Genomic DNA, 19,862 nt, shown 5'->3' with positions numbered 1-19,862 from the left:
GAGACTCTCTCGTAGCCGTCTCTGACATGGATGATCCTGTTTCCTATAGCCAAGTGATGGCTTGTTCTGAATCAAACCTTTGGCTTGACGCCATGAAAGTTGAGATGCACTCGATGTATGTCAACAGAGTCTGGAAACTTGTAGACATTCCTGAAAGGATTAAACTCGTAGGGTGTAAGTGGATATACAAGAAGAAAAAGGGTCCCGATGGGAACGTCGAGAAAGCACGACTTGTGGCGAAGGGTTATACCCAACAATAAGGGATTGACTATGAAGAAACCTTCTCGCCAGTCGCAATCCTTAAATCCATCCGCATACTCATATCCATAGCTGAAGCTCTCGACTATGAGATCTGGAAAATGGATGTCAAGACAGCCTTTCTGAATGGCAATCTTGACGAGCGCATTTACATGGCTCAACAAGACGGGTTCGTGGAAGAAGGTCAAGAGACCAAGGTTTGTGAGTTGCTTAAGTCCATTTATGGATTAAAGCAAGCATCTAGGTCATGGAATATTAGATTCGACGAAACTGTAAAGAGCTTTTGCTTTGAACAGTCAATAGATGAGCCTTGTGTTTACAAATTAATACACGAAGGCAAAGTTGTGTTTCTGGTACTATATGTCGATGATATATTAATCATAGATAACGATGTGGGTAAGTTATCTAAGGTTAAGGTTTGGCTAGCAAAGCAATTCGACATGAAGGATCTAGGAGAAGCCGCGTACATTCTGGGGATCCAAATCTTTCGAGATAGGAAAAACCGGACCCTCTCGCTCTCTCAAGCATCTTATATTGATAAGGTGATGGATCGCTTCTCGATGCAAGACTCCAAGAAGGGCCAAACACCCTTTAGGCATGGAGTCTCACTCCCTAAGGACCAGTCTCCCAATATTGCACAAGAGATTGAAGACATGAGGAAAATTCCTTACGCCTCTGTCGTAGGAAGCCTCATGTATGCTATGCTTTGCACTAGACCTGATATATGTTTTGCCGTTGGCGTAGTTAGCCGTTTCCAATCCAACCCTGGACCCGAGCACTGGATTGTTGCTAAGCATGTTCTTAAGTATCTTCGAAGAACTAGGAACTTGATGCTTACATACTCAGGTACTGACCTAACTATGACGAGATATACCGACTCCAATTTTCAAGCGGATAAGGATTCCAGGAAATCCACTTCGGGATCTGTGTTCATCCTTAATGGTGGAGTTGTAGTGTGGAGCAGTATTAAGCAATCTTGCATTGCTGACTCCACAATGGAAGCAGAATATGTGGCTGCTTGTGAAGCATCCAAAGAGGCTGTATGGCTTAGAGAATTAAGTATTTGGAAGTTGTTCCAAACGTCGACGAGCCCATGACCCTTTATTGTGATAATAGTGGGGCTGTCGCTAACTCAAAGGAACATTGAAGCCATAAGCGCTCTAAACATATTGAGAGGAAATACCATTTGATTCGAGAGATCGTGTAGCGCGGAGACGTGGAAGTGAAGAAGATCTCAACGGTGGACAACCTAGTAGATCCATTCATAAAGGCCCTAGCGAACAAGGTCTTTGACCAACATCGAGAGGGATTAGGCATGAAGGACTACACACATCTTCTTTGAGTCAAGTGGGATTTTGTTGTCAATGGTGCCCACAAGAAAAGTTGAAACGTTCATTTATACTTCTTTGTCTGATTGAAGCTTTATGATAAAACATTAGTCTTTAGTCCGTAAACAAACTATACAACTTACGAAGAGACAAATGTAGATTTGCATGAACAAACTCTTCGTAGTTTGCTTAAAACGATATATTCGCAATCTAAGGGTCAAATGACTATTGACCTCAGTACGATTGTTCGGAGAATCTATGATGTCTGGTTATGGGGCATTGTGTTGTCAATGGTGCCCACAAGAAGAGTTGTAGTGTGTATTTATGTACATTTGATGTCATATAGTCTTACGAAGACTCTTGCTTGTAACTGCTTATTTATTAATAAAAGTTGAAACGTTCATTCAATCTTCCTTGTCTGAAGCTTTATGATAAAACCTTAGTCTTTTAGTCCTTAAACAAACTAAACAACTTACGAAGAGACAAATGTAGATTTGCATGAACAAACTCTTCGTAGTTTGCTTAAAACGATATATTCGCAATCTATGGGTCAAAGGACTATTGACCTCAGTATAATTGTTAGAAGAATCTATGATGTCTGGTTATGAGGCATTGAGAGTTGGAGACTCTATAGTTCTTCTAGGTATCTTCCGAAGGTTCTAAATTGACCAGTGCACTTCTAGAGACAAGATAAGAACAAACCATTTAACCTCTTATGTCTCGAAGTCACTACGTATGAATTGCATCGTGCTTACCTTAATCCTGAAATGAGACATGCCATTTCACACCTTACGTATTCTCATTTGAGAAAGTCAGAGTTCGGACTCACTATGTGATTCCGAACAAGGCTTATTGGTGAAGTACTAAGTTGTGAGAATGTCATGAGTAACTTTGTGAAGTTCTCATAGATATGGAATTCATGTACAAGATTGCTGAAATGCATTGTATATCACCTCATGCTTTGTTCCTTGGAGTGTGAATAAATGAACTGGCCAGTGTCCAAATTGAGTCTTGACTCTTTTGGATGAAACAATGTGACTTGTTAGCTCCTCGTCAATACATTGTTTATAACTTATTCACAAGCGACAAAGGAGTTGTGGAAATAACAGCTAGAAGGGTAAAATGGTAATTTTGTAAATCCCGACTAGCTGATGATATTCATGAAGGGTAAACACTGATAATATTATGTGGATCCACTCATTACAATTAGGTTGAATTCTTGAGTAGAAAATAAATTTATTTGAACCGAGAGATTTTCAGTGTCAACTCTTTAGTGGAGTCAGTTGGCATTAAGCTAAACTTCGAAAAGGTTTGTGAACTTTTGAGTCCAAGTGTTTAGCTCAAGCTTTGTTCAGTTGGGTCCATGAGGTCACTTTCACGAATCACATCAAGTAGGAATAGTTAAACTGGAAGCTAAGTCAAAACAAGAACGAAAATTATCAAAAGGGTATTTTTGTCTTTTGAGACGTAGGATGAAATAAATGTTAATAAATTTTTTGACAAGGTCATTTGACGACTTAATGTCACTCGGCCAATATTAGTCTCATTGGGCCTTATGGATTAATTTCATTTCATAAGAATTTTATTGAAAATTCTTAATGGGTCTTTCTCATGTTGTCATGAACAAATGAAGAAGCTTCTAGAAGCTCCTTCTAGATGAGAAATAGTCGCCCAACATACCCATAGGAAGAGAGAATATTTTGTGCATAAATGTATCAATATACTTGCCAAAAGAAAAAGAGGAAACAAATTTGCATATGGATGCACAAGGGAATCGGCCAAGCCAGAGAAAGGAACAAAATAGGAAACACATCAAGGCTTCTATAAGCCTTGTTTGGCCGAGTATCTCAAGTAGAAAAGGAGGGTTATTTTGCTCATGAATATGTGATATTCTATAGAAGATGAAACTACCTTATTGAAGGTGAGACCTCTCCTATAAATAGGAGCCTCATTCTTCACATTTTATTCATCCAAAGTGTTGTCGGTCGTTTTCGGAAAACCCGAGACGCCAAGAAGGCACGTCGCTCAAAGGGCCGATGGTCAGGCCGGAGGTCCTGAAGAGCGGCAGGTCTTCAAGCCCTCGCCTAAACTCTTGACTCCTCGAGTCGAGCCTTGAGTCAATCTCCTCGAGTCGAGCTTCGCTCCTCGAGTCGAGCCTCGAGTCAATCTCCTCGAGTCGAACTTCGCTCCTCGAGTCGAGCCTCGAATTGTTCCTCGAGTCGAGCCTCGAGTCATTCTCGAGTCGCTCCTCGAGTTAAGTCGCTGGTCGCTCTCGTCAAGTTGAGCCTTACTCCTCGAATCGAGTCACTCTCGTCAAGTGGAAATCTTCATATTTCACGTGGGAAGAATGATATTCGAAGGCCCGCAAGAGCCCGGCAAGACGAGCCGTTCGTCACGCACACAACGCGCTACGCCGGCCAGCCATGCAGCAGACGGCGCGCCGCGCCAGGCAGGCGCGCGCCGCGCGCTCTATGCACCGCGCGACCTGCGCCGCGCCCGGTGACCCGCGCGCCGCGCCCCCTGCGCCGCGCGCCGCGCGTTGTGCTCCGCGCTTTGTGCGCCGCGCTTTGTGCGCCGCACGCGCCGTGCGCCTCCACTTGATGGCATGCGCATTTCTAGTCCCACATGGACGAAAAAGAGACCTTCTAAGGCTCCCAAACACCTATATAAACCCCCTCCCATTGAGGGGAAAGCCATCCCATAATATCCAATAATTCTATTCATCTCTGATCGACACGCTCGATTTCTTACTCTTCTCTGCTTCTCTGGATGCCATATTTGGCCTGAAGCAGACTCTCTTCTCCCTCCCGTTCTCAAAAGTTCCGAAACACTCACGGGGACTTCCCGGACGTTGCTCCCTTTGACTGAACGTTCTCAGGTGCTCAAGCACGCCCCTAGGGTTCTCGCCTAGAGTTACCCTCGCGCGTCTAACACGCTAGACGCGTACGCGATCTCCGAAGTTCTGAGACGCCGCCGAGGACTCCTCGCGCCCCGTCTCCTTTGTCGAGCACGCCTCTCCGCCAAGGCTCCGCGCCTCATACTGCGTCTCACACACTTGAACTACGTTCTGACCTGATCCCACGCACGGGTACGTAGGCAGCCGACAACCAAGGCACGGTCACTCCTCCTCCTCACCCCCTACCTCTCTCGAGAGGCGGGTTGATCGGAGAAAACCCTAGCTCGAGACTATCGAGTTCCCACTCTTGGCCCGGGTGCGATCACTTGGTCCGGCCTTGGATCGAACCGCCCGAGGTTTTAAATAGTTGTTCATTTTCGTGCGACAACATTTTGGTGCTAGAAGGAGGGGACTTCCCGACCTATTCAGCCCGAAATCCCTTCTATTCGTCTTCTTCTTTTCTTCTGCGAACTCAACCTTCTCGAACTTGAGAAACGATGAGTAGCCAACCACCCGTACGTTCTGAGGGCGTGAACAACCCCGAAAACATCGCTAGGACCAACAAATACTTCTTGCGCTCCCGAGCGCATGGTGACGAAGAATCGCTCCACGAAGAAAGCTCGACCCGCTCACCATCTCCATCTCCTGAGAGCAGGGACGACCGCATCGTGGAGTTAGAGGAGAGTATCCGTCGACTGAAGGCGAGGAACGCAAGGTACCACAGCCGACTGGCTGCGAAGCAACCTATGCGTGACACGACGATCCCCAATGGGGATCCTGAGAACCTCAACGAGGAAAGCCGCGACCCTGATTACGAGGGTACTGGCGAGTCGGAGGATATCGAGACTTCTCTCACGAAGGACGGGGGACTCCCCGCCGTGTTTGAAGCCGGTCCGTCGAATCCCTTACCCCGAACAGGCGATGCGCCGGCAGCTTCTCAAGAGGGGAATTCCCGACGTTCGGCTCTCAACCGACTAGGTCCGAGGGAGAATGTTGCGGAAAGTCAGGGCGCGCGGAGAGCGCACCGCCGCAAGCAAAGCCGGCGCCTCCGTACGGCCAGCCCTGATCTTAGGGACCACCTCACTGCTCAACGCATTGGGCGTGGCAATGATCTGAGAGAGCGGCTAAGCTCTAGACCCAATATCCCGCTGGCAGCCCCAACTAACGGGAACCGCCGCGCAGGACAGGGGTCTAACGAGAGGCTGCAGGTGACTCCTCCCGATCAAGGGGTTACTCCAACGACCGGTCTCGATGTGGTCACTATGATCCACAACCTTCGAAATGAGGTACGAGATCTCCGAGAATACGGAATAGGTGGAAGTGCCTACGGAGTCGTTGAGGAGAACTCATCGCCTTTCACTACTCAGATACTGGCTGAGGTTTGTACGGGGAATTTCAAGCTCCCGAACCTCGCTCCCTATGATGGGAAAGCAGATCCTGCTTACCACATCCAGCACTATGAAACCTGGATGACGATGCAGGGTGTTTCTCCAGGTGCCATGTGCCAAGCTTTTAGTTTGACCCTCGCCGGACCCGGCTTTGAGTGGTTCAAAAACTTAAGGCCAGGAAGCATCCACTCGTTCAAAGACCTGAAGGACATGTTCCTAGCACGGTTCGCTACGTCTATGGTCCAAAAGAAGACCAAGATGTACCTGTGGTCAATCAGGCAAGAGAGTGGCGAGTCTCTTAGACGATACCTCGCCCGATTCACAGAAGAGTCAAACAAGGTCGACCGCTTTGACGACAGTGACGCAATTGCTGCTATCATAGAAGGCTTGCGCACGATTGACTTCCTCAAGTCTGTCGTCGGCCGTGTCCCTTCCACCATGGCCGAGTTAATGACTCGAGCTAAGACCTTCATGGGAGTCGAAGACTACCTCGACGGCCGCAAGAGCACTAATCAAAGCTCTCGCCGCCGAGAAGAACCTAGCCGCGAGCAGAACGAACCTCGTAAAAGGCGAAACAAGGGGAACCAGGTTCGTAGCAACCAACCCCCTGTACCTCAGAAACCGCGACTTGCGGAAAACTTCAAAGGGTACTCGTCATTCACGCCGCTGAACACAGCGCCGGAAAGGATCTTGGCTCTGGCACGTGACAAGTTCACGCCCCCGGCTCCAATGAAGAAGGATCCCGCAACTCGCGATCGATCCAGGTATTGTGAGTTCCATCGGGAATATGGTCATTTGACCTCGGAATGCTACAACCTCAAAAGGCAAATCGAGGCTTTGATCCAACGGGGTGAGCTGAAGGAGTTCGTGTTGCGCATGATTGGCGCTGCGGGCCACACCACGAACAGACAACAGTCTGGTCGAGGAGGCGGAACAGCCGCTTCTGCCGACCGAACCACGGCTACTGCCAATGCCAACCCACAACTCCACGTGGTAACCACCATACTGGGAGGTCCACAAGATGGAGATTCAGCCCGACAACGGAAGAAATTCCTTAGGGCCGTGTCTCAGGAAGACGTTGCTATGCACGTCAACTTCACATATGAAGAACCTCCGTCCGTGCCTCATGAGACGATGTATTTCACCAATGAAGAGGCCAAGCGAGTTGTGCATCCGCACAATGACGCGATCGTGCTCAAAGCCCAAGTGGCCAATAACTTGGTGAAAAGGGTTCTCATCGATAATGGCAGCGCTGCCGACATAATTTTCAAGTCCACCCTAGAGCGCATGAAGCTCGGGGGGCTGCGCCCGACTCCGACCCAAACAACATTGTTTGGGTTCACTGGGGAGAAGGTTATGACCGAGGGCATTATCGACCTGCCGGTCACCTTTGGGACCCCTGGAGGGATCGAGGCCGTTCACATGGTCCCATTCCTAGTGGTCGATCAGGAGTCGCCTTACAACTTAATCATCGGGCGACCCACGTTGAACCGGCTAAGGGCAATCACTTCCACGTATCACCTACTGGTGAAGTTCCCCACCGAAGGAGGAATTGGCATTATGGCTGGAGACCAATCCCAAGCCAGAATATGCTACGTGCAAGGAGTTGATGGCAAGTCCGCGGGAAAAGCGGTCAACACAATCTTCCAACTGGAAGACGATTACCCATGCAACCCAAGGGATGCAAGGAAGTTTGGAGAACTTGACCCCCATGATGAAATCGAAAGACTCAAGGTGGAAACCTCCGATGATCTTGTGCCAATCGTCCTGGACGAATCTAAGCCTGATCAGGTTGTAAAAATCGGCACCCGACTTCCACTCGCCATCAAAACTCAGCTTACCGCCTTCCTTAGGGAGTTCAAGGATGTTTTTGCATGGACTCATGCGGACATGCCCGGAATCGATCCCGAGGTAATAGTGCACCGACTGAACGACGACCCAAAGGTCGCCGAAAAAGTGCAGGCTAGACGAACGTTCAACCCAGAACGATACCTGGCCATAAATGAAGAGGTCGAGAAACTCCTCACCGCAAACTTCATTCGAGAGGCTAAGTACCCCAAGTGGGTCGCCAACGTGGTAATGGTAAAAAAGCCCAACGGGAAGTGGCGAATTTGTATAGACTACAAAGATCTTAACAAAGCCTGCCCTAAGGATTGCTTTCCACTCCCGCGCATCGAACAATTGGTGGACGCCGCGGCCGGCCATGAACTTCTAAGCTTCATGGACGCCTATTCAGGTTACAACCAAATTCGAATGCACGAGCCCGATCAAATTAAGACAACCTTTGTCACCGATCGAGGTCTTTACTGTTACAAGGTCATGCCTTTCGGCCTTAAGAACGCGGGAGCAACGTACCAACGCTTGGTAAATCGGATCTTCGCCGATCAAATCGGCAAGACGATGGAAGTGTACGTGGACGACATGCTCGTTAAAAGCCTACTGGCAACCAATCACGTACGCGACCTAAGGGAGATGGTCACAATCCTCCGCCGATATAAAATGAAGCTCAACCCCAATAAATGCGTATTCGGGGTTGAATCTGGAAAGTTCCTCGGTTATATCGTCAGCCGACGAGGCATAGAGGCGAACCTGAAAAAAATCAAGGCACTCCTTGAAATAAAGTCGCCAAGACGAGTTAAAGAGGTACAAAGCCTGACCGGTCGGATTGCCGCTCTGACACGCTTCGTGTCTAAAGCCACCGACAAGTGTCAACCGTTCTTCAAAGCTCTGAAGAAGACGGACGGCTTTGAGTGGACGGACGAATGCGAAAGTGCCTTCCAAGAAATGAAGGCTTACTTTGGGTCCCCACCATTCCTCTCTAAACCGAGAGAGGGCGAAACGCTATACGTGTATCTCGCCGTCTCTGAAAGAGCTGTAAGTGCTGTCCTTGTCCGCGAAGAAAACAAGGTCCAGTGGCCGATCTACTACGTGAGCAAAGCCTTACTCGACGCGGAAACGCGCTACACCGAGATTGAGAAACTTTCTCTGGCTCTCGTAACGGCAGCTAAGAAGCTACGACCGTACTTCCAAGCTCACCCAATTGCGGTGCGAACTGAGCATCCAATCGGTAAAGCTCTTCAAAAGGGAACATCGACTCGCATGGCGATCTGGTCCCAAGAGTTGAGCGAGTATGGGATTGAGTTCCACCCAAGAACGGCTATAAAGGGGCAGGCCTTAGCCGACTTCGTGGCAGAATTCTCCTACGCTCCCGATATGGGAAGAGCGGAAGCCGACCTTAGCGACGATACGCTAACTCGGAAAAGGAAGGTAGACCCAACGGGTCCCATCTGGGAGTTATACGTAGACGGAGCATCTAATGCTCGGGGGGCTGGCGCCGGAATAATCCTGATTAATCCCGACGGGGAAAAGCTGCGATACGCCCTTCACTACGGCTTCCAAGCCTCCAACAATGAAGCTGAATACGAGGCGCTCATTGTAGGGATAGAGCTGGCACAGAAACTCGGCTCCCATAACCTGCGAATACACTGCGACTCGCAGTTGATCGTAAACCAGGTTAGAGGAGATTACACCGCCAAGGAACCCAACATGATCGCGTACCTGGCTAAGACAAACTCCAAACTCGATGCCTTCTCTTGGTTTGAGATTCACCAAATCCCGAGTGAACAAAATTCGGAGGCTGACGCGCTTGCTCGCCTCGGATCTGGCATCGACGAAGACGGATTGGGGACCGTACCCATTGAATCTCTCCCACGACCATCCGTCTCCCGAGACGAAGTCGGGACCATAGAGATGGCATCTCAGCCCACTTGGATGGACTCAATTGTTGACTTTTTGCGAAGAGGGGAACTCCCCGAAGACCGCAAGGAAGCCGATAAAATGAGGGCCTTAGCATCCAAATACACGCTCCGTGAGGGCATACTCTATAAGCTCAGTTACTCGACACCGCTGCTCCGATGCCTCGATAGCGTTGAGTCGACCAAGGTCCTCCGCGAAATCCATGAGGGCATCTGCGGAAACCACGCCGCTGGAACTTCCCTTGCGCTCAAAGCGCTTAAGCAAGGCTATTTCTGGCCTACCATGAAGCGAGATGCTTGCGAATGGGCAAGGCGTTGCGATAAATGCCAGCGCTTCGCGGAAATTCCGCGACACCCCTCGACTCCGTTAAGCAGCATCGTTGTCCCACGCCCCTTTGCTAAGTGGGGCGTGGACATCATTGGCAAGCTCCCTAGAGCGCCAAGGCAATACGAGTACGCCATTATCGCCATCGACTACTTCACTAAGTGGGTAGAGGCCGAGCCGCTTGCCAGAATAACTGAAGCAAACACGACAAACTTCATCTGGAAGAACATCATATGCAGGCACGGTATCCCCGCCTCGATTGTGACCGACAACGGAGCACAATTTGACAACGCGCGAGTAAGAGATATCTGCGATCAACTAAAGATCAGCAAGACCTTCTCCTCGCCGCGTCATCCTCAGGCCAACGGCCAAGTCGAGGCAGTCAACAAGACTATCAAAAGCAACCTGAAAAAGAAGCTCGAAGGCAAGAAAGGCGCCTGGGCCGAGGAATTGCCATTCGTCCTATGGGCATATAGGACAACCGCGCGGAACGCCACCGGCGAGACGCCATTCTCCCTTGCATATGGGGTCGAGGCCGTGGTTCCAATTGAAACCGAGGTACCCACGTTCCGAGTCGATACATTCGACGAAGCGGACAATGACGAGGCCATGCACCTTGAGTTGGACCTGATCGAGGAAAAGAGAGCGGAAGCATTCAGACGCCTCGCCGCACAGAAGCGCAAGGTCGAAAGATACTACAACTCCAAGATCAAAAGGCGAACCTTTGCCGTCGGAAGCCTCGTCCTCAGACGAGTGTTCCAAAACACACAAGTCCAAGGCGCCGGCGTCCTAGGCCCGAATTGGGAAGACCCTTACAGAGTCTGCAAAGTCATTCATGACGGGACATACTACATCGAGCACACGGACGGAACTCCGATTCGCCACGCGTCGAACGCGGAGCACTTGAGGCAGTACTATCAGTAGCTAGCGTCCCCCGCTTTTTTATCGCTTTTATTTCCCATTTTCAATAAGGCATACGAGCCAATGTTTTAGGATTTAAATTTTCTCGCAAGTTTTTCGCAAAAGTAATAAAACTCGAGTTCTCCGTTTCAAATTCGGCTATATGCAAGTTTTCTGGTTATCAACAGTTAACTTATAACCCAAAAAACTTGGGGGGGCTAGCTATGGTAAGGAAACTCTCAAAAGAACACGATCCACCAAAAAAAAAAAAATCTTAAGACGCCTACATGGCGCATGTAAGACGCCTACATGGCGCAACCTAAGACGCCTACATGGCGCACTTAAGACGCCTACATGGCGCAATCCGTAAGACGCGTAAAGGCGCAACCCGTAAGACGCCTACATGGCGCAACCTAAGACGCCTACATGGCGCACGTAAGACGCGTAAAGGCGCAACCCGTAAGACGCCTACATGGCGCAACTTAAGACGCCTACATGGCGCACGTAAGACGCGTAAAGGCGCAACCCATAAGACGCCTACATGGCGCAACCTAAGACGCCTACATGGCGCACGTAAGACGCTTAAAGGCGCAACCCATAAGACGCCTACATGGCGCAACCTAAGACGCCTACATGGCGCACGTAAGACGCGTAAATGCGCAGCACGTAAGACGCCTACATGGCGCAACCTAAGACGCCTACATGGCGCACCTAAGACGCCTACATGGCGCACTTAAGACGCCTACATGGCGCAACCCGTAAGACGCCTACATGGCGCAACCTAAGACGCCTACATGGCGCATGTAAGACGCTTAAAGGCGCAACCCGTAAGACGCCTACATGGCGCAACCTAAGACGCCTACATGGCGCACGTAAGACGCGTAAATGCGCAGCACGTAAGACGCCTACATGGCGCAACCTAAGACGCCTACATGGCGCACCTAAGACGCCTACATGGCGCACTTAAGACGCCTACATGGCGCAACCCGTAAGACGCCTACATGGCGCAACCTAAGACGCCTACATGGCGCACGTAAGACGCTTAAAGGCGCAACCCGTAAGACGCCTACATGGCGTAACTTAAGACGCCTACATGGCGCACGTAAGACGCGTAAAGGTGCAACTCGTAAGACGCCTACATGGCGCAACTTAAGACGCCTACATGGCGCACGTAAGACGCGTAAAGGCGCAGCCCGTAAGACGCCTAGATGGCGCAACCTAAGACGCCTACATGGCGCACGTAAGACGCGTAAAGGCGCAACCCGTAAGACGCCTACATGGCACAACTTAAGACGCCTACATGGCGCACGTAAGACGCGTAAAGGCGCAGCCCGTAAGACGCCTACATGGCGCAACCGAAGACGCCTACATGGCGCACGTAAGACGCGTAAAGGCGCAGCCCGTAAGACGCCTACATGGCGCAACCTAAGACGCCTACATGGCGCACGTAAGACGCGTAAAGGCGCAACCCGTAAGACGCCTACATGGCGCAACCTAAGACACCTACATGGCGCAAGTAAGACGCGTAAAGGCGTAACCTGTAAGACGCCTACATGGCGCAGCCTAAGACGCCTACATGGCGCGCTTAAGACGCCTACATGGCGCACTCAAGACGCCTACATGGCGCAACCTAAGACGCCTACATGGCGCAATCCAAGACGCCTGCATGGCGCGCTTAAAACACCTACCTAGCGCGGCCTGATACGTCCACTTGGCACAATCCGGCACACGTAAGGTGTTTACGTAGCATGGCTGATTTGCAGTTGAAAAATACTTAAGAACGCAAACCATCCAAGTGACTGGCGTGTTTGAAAAGGTATCCTGCTGAAGTAAAAGGATGGGCAAAACCATTGACACAAACAATTGACCATCTAAGCACGCCGTAAAAGATGGATGTGCGAAAACATTCATAAGAATAAATGAATAACGTCTCATAAAAGAAAGGGGCAACCGCCTCAAATCCTAGAAAGCATGCGCTAAGACAAGTGCGCTAAAGGGAAAAATCCTAGTAAGCAAGCGCTAAGACAGGTGCGCTGAATGGAAAAACCTAAAAAGCATGCGCTAAACACTTGCGCGAGAAAAGTAAAGAAAGGAAAAGGTCACTCGGCGAGAGCGTCGCCTACAGGATCGGCCCCGTCGAGTGATGGGAACAGCGAGTCGAAGAAGTGGAAGGTGACCCCCCGAGAAACATTCTCGGTAGCTGTGGCGTCCCGACACTCCACCGCCGCCGCATGTCTTGCGTCCTCGACTCCGACATCAAAGTCGTCTTGAAGGTCGGACGCAAGCTGTTCCGCCGCGACTTTCTCCTCGGTGACCCGAACCACCTCCTCCGCCAAGGAGTCGCGCTTACGCTCCGCACGAACACGGGCAGCCTCACTCGACGTAAGCTGGCCCTGAAGAATGCCAACTTCTTCCATGCGCGACTCCAACTGACGTCAAAGGTCCCGCGCTACGCTCCGGAAGACCTCCGTCGATCGAGTCGCCACTTCGAGGGCTTGACGTTCCGTCGTTAGCTCCTCAGCCATCTTCGCCACTGCCGCCTGAGCACGGTCGCACTTGCCACGGGTAACTCCCAATTCCACGCGAGCCTCCTGAAGCTGCTCGCGGAGACTCGCAAACTCCGCCTCTGAGCGAGAACCTCGCTCGGCGTGGGCCAGCTGAGACTTCGCTTGAGCAAGCTCTTCCTGGGCACGGCTCATCCGCCTGATGAGGTCGTGAAGGATCTTCTCGCCCCGGGTCGCTAGAGCAAGCACCTGAGAAGGCAAAAAGATAACTTAGCAAAAGAAAGGTTCATCACAAACGAGGCAAGGGAAACTTACTCTCTGTGCATCGGAAACGCCGTGACGAAAGAACTCCACGTCGCTGCTGGCCACGATGCTCTTCCACATTTTCATCGAAGATTGAGCGAGGCCCAGGGAACATTCCCCCCTAACCTCCGCAGCCTCCACGTCAACCATCGAGTTTACGCGCTTGGAGTCCGAAGACGTGTCGGGTAAAGCCGAAGAGGAGGGTCGCTTCAAAGAAGCGCGAGGACCACTCCCCGTCCGATGATCGGTATCGGGTTTCTCCCGACCGTTCCGAGCGGCAATCCGACAACGGACCGCCGCCAACGACTTCGGGTCCCGAGAAGCCTTCGCTAGGCGCGCTCGAGCCCTTGCCCTAGCCGAAGAGACTACAAAAGCAACAAAAGTCAAAAACCTAAGCTAAAAACAAGAAGCAAGAAGTGTGAAACATCGACATACCTTGCGGATCGCCACTCGAGAGAGATGAAGCGGCACTGGGGGCACTCTCGGTCCGCTGGCTAGGTGGAAATGGCGGGAACCACCCGGTAGAAGCCATCAGCTCAGGGGAACGAAATCGTTCGACGGCTTTCCGAGCCTCCGACATTCCCCGGATCTCCTTCACAAAGTCGAGGTCATCGGCCCCCACGTTAGTAGAAAACTCGGCCAAAAGGCCGAACCGGAGCGGCGCGTCACCAAAAGCCTCCGCCGAGACCCACACCCATGGTCGTCGGTTATACTTCTCTGAGTCAACGATCAGCTTAGTATTCCGGCGATCGCGGGCCACAAAGAAACTGGGTTGCCCGGGCGCAGGGAAGACCGCGATGAGATTGCGAAAATCACTCACGGTCATTACCCGCTCAGTCTGGCAATGCCACTCCATGTGACACATCGCCACTATGCGGTAGAATACCGGGCTCATCTGACATGCGTGCACCCCCAGACGGGCGAGAAGCTGCTGAATGATGGGTTGAAACGGCAACCGCAACCCGCAGTTGAGACTTGCAACTGGAACTGCGGCAAATCCACGACGAGGCCGGAAAGGACGGTCGCCCTGTAAGGGACGGAGAAGCGCCACGGACGACGGAATGGCGAATGCCTCCCGGAGACCGACGAATGTCCGGTAGGTGAGCGAGCTCGAAGCATCGACCCCCGAACAATCGAATTCCTCGGGAGCAGCAAGGCCTTCCTCGGGATACCACTCCGTCCTAGCAAGCGACCTCGCCGATACTAACGCCTCTGCGTCAGGAGTCTCGGGCTGAGAACCCCCTGGCTCCACGGAAGGGTCCCTGCCGACGGTACCTCGGGACACTCCGATGCGAGGCCTTCGGCCCCCGAACATGTCTCTGACTCACCTCCGGGATCTTCAGACTCGGGACCAAAGTCGTCCACGCAGTCTATCTCGTCGAGAACCGACTCCAGCGGAGTCACCGCATCCGCGTCCGTAACATCTCCCGGCACGCCTTGAGAGCCCAAGTCGGACTGCGGCACATCGAGGCGGGCTTTGTCACGAACCCCTTCGCCGACTAAGTTGATCACGAGGCGAGGGGCAGGTTCCCCGGGCGTGGGATGATCAAACTCCCCACCTGCATCGCGCCCAGTTGGCGCGCACTCTTCGTGAGGCTGAGCAGTGGGCACGGTCGCACCTGGCTCGCCTTCCTCCAGCCACTGCTCTACTCCGCTTGGATTTTCTTCCACGTGCAGAGGAACTTCCCTTAATCCCGCGAAGAGATCATCCTCTGCGTGTTCAGAACCCTGAAACAAGAGAGAGAAATCAATCTCGGGACTCTCAGCTGAGAAAAGGGGAGGGACATCCATAATGCAAGCGTAAAAAAAGAAAACAAGCGTAGAGAAAAGAGAAAAAATAAAGTGAGGAATAAAGGGAAGGGGGGAGGCCTATTTATAGACTTCTGGGGGGTAGGAGTCGAAATCCTACTCCCACAAGGAGCAAAATCGGAGAAAAAACTCCAAAAAGTCGGAGTTCTCCCGCGCAAGGCAAACCAGCCCCGCGCATGGGGCGCGCCGCGCGCCAAGCCCGCGCGCCGCGCGAGTCGCGCGGCCCCCTGAAAAAAAAAGGAAAAAGGAAAAAGAAGAAAAAAGAAGAGGAAAAGATTTTTCCTCGGGGTCACAAGACACGGGAAATATTTTCCTCAAACACCAAACTAGAAGAACAAAAAGTTCATCGCTGGGACGCCTCCCGAGCGACGAACTTGGGGGGCTAATGTTGTCGGTCGTTTTCGGAAAACCCGAGACGCCAAGAAGGCACGTCGCTCAAAGGGCCGATGGTCAGGCCGGAGGTCCTGAAGAGCGGCAGGTCTTCAAGCCCTCGCCTAAACTCTTGACTCCTCGAGTCGAGCTTCGCTCCTCGAGTCGAGCCTTGAGTCAATCTCCTCGAGTCGAGCTTCGCTCCTCGAGTCGAGCCTCGAGTCAATCTCCTCGAGTCGAGCTTCGCTTCTCGAGTCGAGCCTCGAATTGTTCCTCGAGTCGAGCCTCGAGTCATTCTCGAGTCGCTCCTCGAGTTAAGTCGCTGGTCGTTCTCGTCAAGTTGAGCCTTGCTCCTCGAATCGAGTCACTCTCGTCAAGTGGAAATCTTCATATTTCACGTGGGAAGAATGATATTTGAAGGCCCGCAAGAGCCCGGCAAGACGAGCCGTTCGTCACGCACACAACGCGCTACGCCGGCCAGCCGTGCAGCAGACGGCGCGCCGCGCCAGGCAGGCGCGCGCCGCGCGCTCTATGCGCCGCGCGACCTGCGCCGCGCCCGGTGACCCGCACGCCGCGCCCCCTGCGCCGCGCGCCGCGCGTTATGCGCCGCACGCGCCGTGCGCCTCCACTTGATGGCATGCGCGTTCCTAGTCCCACATGGACGAAAAAGAGACCTTCTAAGGCTCCCAAACACCTATATAAACCCCCTCCCATTGAGGGGAAAGCCATCCCATAATATCCAATAATTCTATTCATCTCTGATCGACACGCTCGATTTCTTACTCTTCTCTGCTTCTCTGTATGCCATATTTGGCCTGAAGCAGACTCTCTTCTCCCTCCCGTTCTCAAAGGTTCCGAAGCACTCACGGGGACTTCCCAGACGTCGCTCCCTTTGACTGAACGTTCTCCGGTGCTCAAGCACGCCCCTAGGGTTCTCGCCTAGAGTTACCCTCGCGCGTCTAACACGCTAGACGCGTACGCGATCTTCGAAGTTCTGAGACGCTGCCGAGGACTCCTCGCGCCCCGTCTCCTTCATCGAGCACGCCTCTCCGCCAAGGCTCCGCGCCTCATACTGCGTCTCACACGCTTGAACTACGTTCTGACCTGATCCCACGCACGGGTACGTAGGCAGCCGACAACCAAGGCACGGTCACTTGTCCTCCTCACCCCCTACCTCTCCCGAGAGGCGGGTTGATCGGAGAAAACCCTAGCTCGAGACTATCGAGTTCCCACTCTTGGCCCGGGTGCGATCACTTGGTCCGGCCTTGGATCAAACCGCCCGAGGTGTTAAATAGTTGTTCATTTTCGTGCGACAACACAAAGTTTTAGAGATTGAGAGCTTCTCTCTCTAGACTTGGCCGCCCCTATCCTCTCTCTCTCTCTAGTCAATTTCGTTTTATTGTTTTGGCACCTAGGTCCTCATTTGACCTAGAGTTTAGCTCTGCGACTTCAAGACTCGTTCTTAAGTCGTAGTGTTTAAAAGTGCCCACACACTAATTCCTTTTATTTCGAGTGATTTAGTGATAGAAACTTTCGTGGTTGCTCGAGTTGCAGAGAAAAGAAAGAGAGACGTGCTGCGAGGGAGACGAACGTTTTCAACCTTCCGAAGTCTCATCAACGTTCAAGCGCTTTGACGGAGCGGGTCAAGACCTCCAACTGTTGACAGAATCCAGCGAATTCTTAACGTCTATACACGTCCTCCAAATCAGCATCATGATCGGGAAATCCTCCACGTCGGCCTCGGTGCGCCATAGCGATGGTGGGGGTGATCGGAGTGGCTCTGATACCAACTTATGTATGCGGGATATAGAACAAGAAAAGAACGCTCAATGACCAAGAACTGATCGGTTTTGATTTTCTTCAGAATAAATAAAACTGCCATACACGTATTGTTCTCTTGGTATATATAACCAAGAAAATAACAAAGCCATAAAATTCTTAACCGAGCTTCCTATAATATCTCTAACAGAATAAGGAAACATAAATATTACGTATCAGCAAAATAAATGAGATAAATATCATCCATGCATTATCCCGATTTGGTCGGCATCACGTAGCCAATTTTTTTATTATTATTTAAGGCCTCCAATAATCATCATGTTATCCTCAGTGAGATTTTGGACATTATAGAATTTAGGCTAGTGTTTTATGCGAGAATACTTGATATTATTTCAGATACTCGAATGAGTCTTTTATACAGGGAAAAAGGTAAACATAATAACTAAAATACCATAATAATAGCCTATTATTCCGATAGCTTAATAGCCAAGATACTCGGAGCTAATCATGCCTAAAGAATAGGTAACGTAACAACAGGCTAACTAATAGCAGATAATAAAGGATAATAAAAAATGAAACAAGGCTCGCAGCTCGCAGTTCAAAGCTCGCTCAACTCGCAGCTCGCAGCTCGCAGCTCGCAGATCGCTCAACTCCTCAGCGAGCTTTGCTCCAGCTCGCTCAACTCCTCAGCTCGCTCCAGCTCGCTCAACTCCTAAGCTTGCTCCAGCTCGTTCCAGCTCGCTGACGGAATTCTACACTCCCCCTCAAGCTCGCCGGTGGATGTCAAACAAGGCGAGATTGGAACAATTGTTGGTGAAGAGTTGTCGTGGCAATGGCATGGTAAATATGTCAGCAGCTTGATCTGAAGAACTCACATACAGCAGGGAGATCACCTTTTCTTCAATCTTCTCACTCAGGAAATGGCGATCAATTTCGACATGTTTTGTTTTGTCATGCTGAACAGGGTCTTTAGCCATACTTATTGCTGACTTGTTGTCGCACAATATCTTCACCGGGCCATCTATCTTGATCTTCAAGTCCTCGAGTAGCTTCCTTAGCCACATTCCTTCACTCACTCCATGAGCTAAGGATCTCAGCTCTGACTCAGCACTACTTCTGGCTACAACTGACTGCTTCTTGCTCCTCCAAGTGACCAGGTTTCCCCAGACAAATGAGCACATGCCTGAGGTTGATCTGGAGTCAGTCTTTGAGCCTGCCCAGTCTGCATCGCTGAAGACTTGGATCTCACGGCTTGATTGTTTCTTGAACATCAATCCCATTCCTGGTGTGGACTTGAGGTATCTGAGGATTCTCGTTACAGCTTCCAGGTGAATCTCTGAGGGGTCATTCATGAAGCGGCTTACCATGCTTACTGAGAAACTTATATCTGGTCTTGTGTGAGCCAGATAGATAAGCTTCCCAACAAGTCTTTGGTATTGACCCTTATCCACTATCTTCTCAGTGCTGCTCTTTAGTAGCTTCACAGTCGAATCCATTGGAGTCTCCGCAGGTTAGCACCCCAGCATACCTGTGTCTTTGAGCAGATCCAGTGTGTATTTCCTCTGAGACACTGAGATTCCAATCTTGGACCTTGCAACTTCCATGCCAAGGAAATACCTCAACTCTCCAAGATCTTTGACTTCAAACTCAGTAGCCAGAACACGTTTGACCTTCATGATCTCTTCTTCATCATCACCTGTGAGGATTATATCATCCACATAAACACTGAGGATGGTACATTTCCCCTGAGCTGAATGCTTGGTGAACAAGGTGTGATCTGCATGGCTTTGGATGAACTGACAGCTCTTGAGGACTCTTGTGAAGCGCCCAAACCAGGCTCGTGGACTCTGGTTGAGTCCATGGATGGACTTGTGGAGGTGACAGACCTTGCTTCCATGATCACCTTCAAATCCCGGGGGCAAGTCCATGAACACTTCTTCCTCAAGTGTGCCATTAAGGAAGGCATTTTTGACATCTAACTGGTACAATGGCCAATCCAAGTTTGATGCAATGGACATAATGACCCTGATTGTATTCAGTTTAGCCGCAGGTGCAAATGTCTCTTGGTAGTCAATTCCATAGGACTGAGTATATCCCTTGGCTACAAGTCGAGCTTTGTACCTTTCAATTGAGCCATCTGACTTGTATTTGACCGTGAACAGCCATCGGCACCCCACTGTTCTCTTTCCTCTTGGCAGTTCCTCAATGCTCCAGGTCTTGTTTTTCTCTAGGGCTTCTATCTCCTCCA

At 50.9% G+C, this 19,862-nt stretch overlaps 1 pseudogene; it reads right to left on the bottom strand.

The window, feature by feature from the left end:
* Positions 1-18,378: 18,378 nt before the first annotated feature.
* Positions 18,379-19,110, bottom strand: LOC149401274 (secreted RxLR effector protein 161 pseudogene; annotated as a pseudogene).
* Between the last annotated feature and the right edge of the window lie 752 nt (positions 19,111-19,862).

This window comes from Urtica dioica, chromosome 4, assembly GCF_054948205.1.
Source record: "Urtica dioica subsp. dioica isolate 48M chromosome 4, U.dioica_male_clone48M_v1_H2, whole genome shotgun sequence".
Classification (NCBI taxonomy): Eukaryota; Viridiplantae; Streptophyta; class Magnoliopsida; order Rosales; family Urticaceae; genus Urtica; species Urtica dioica.
This window is presented reverse-complemented; position numbering and strand designations above follow the sequence as displayed.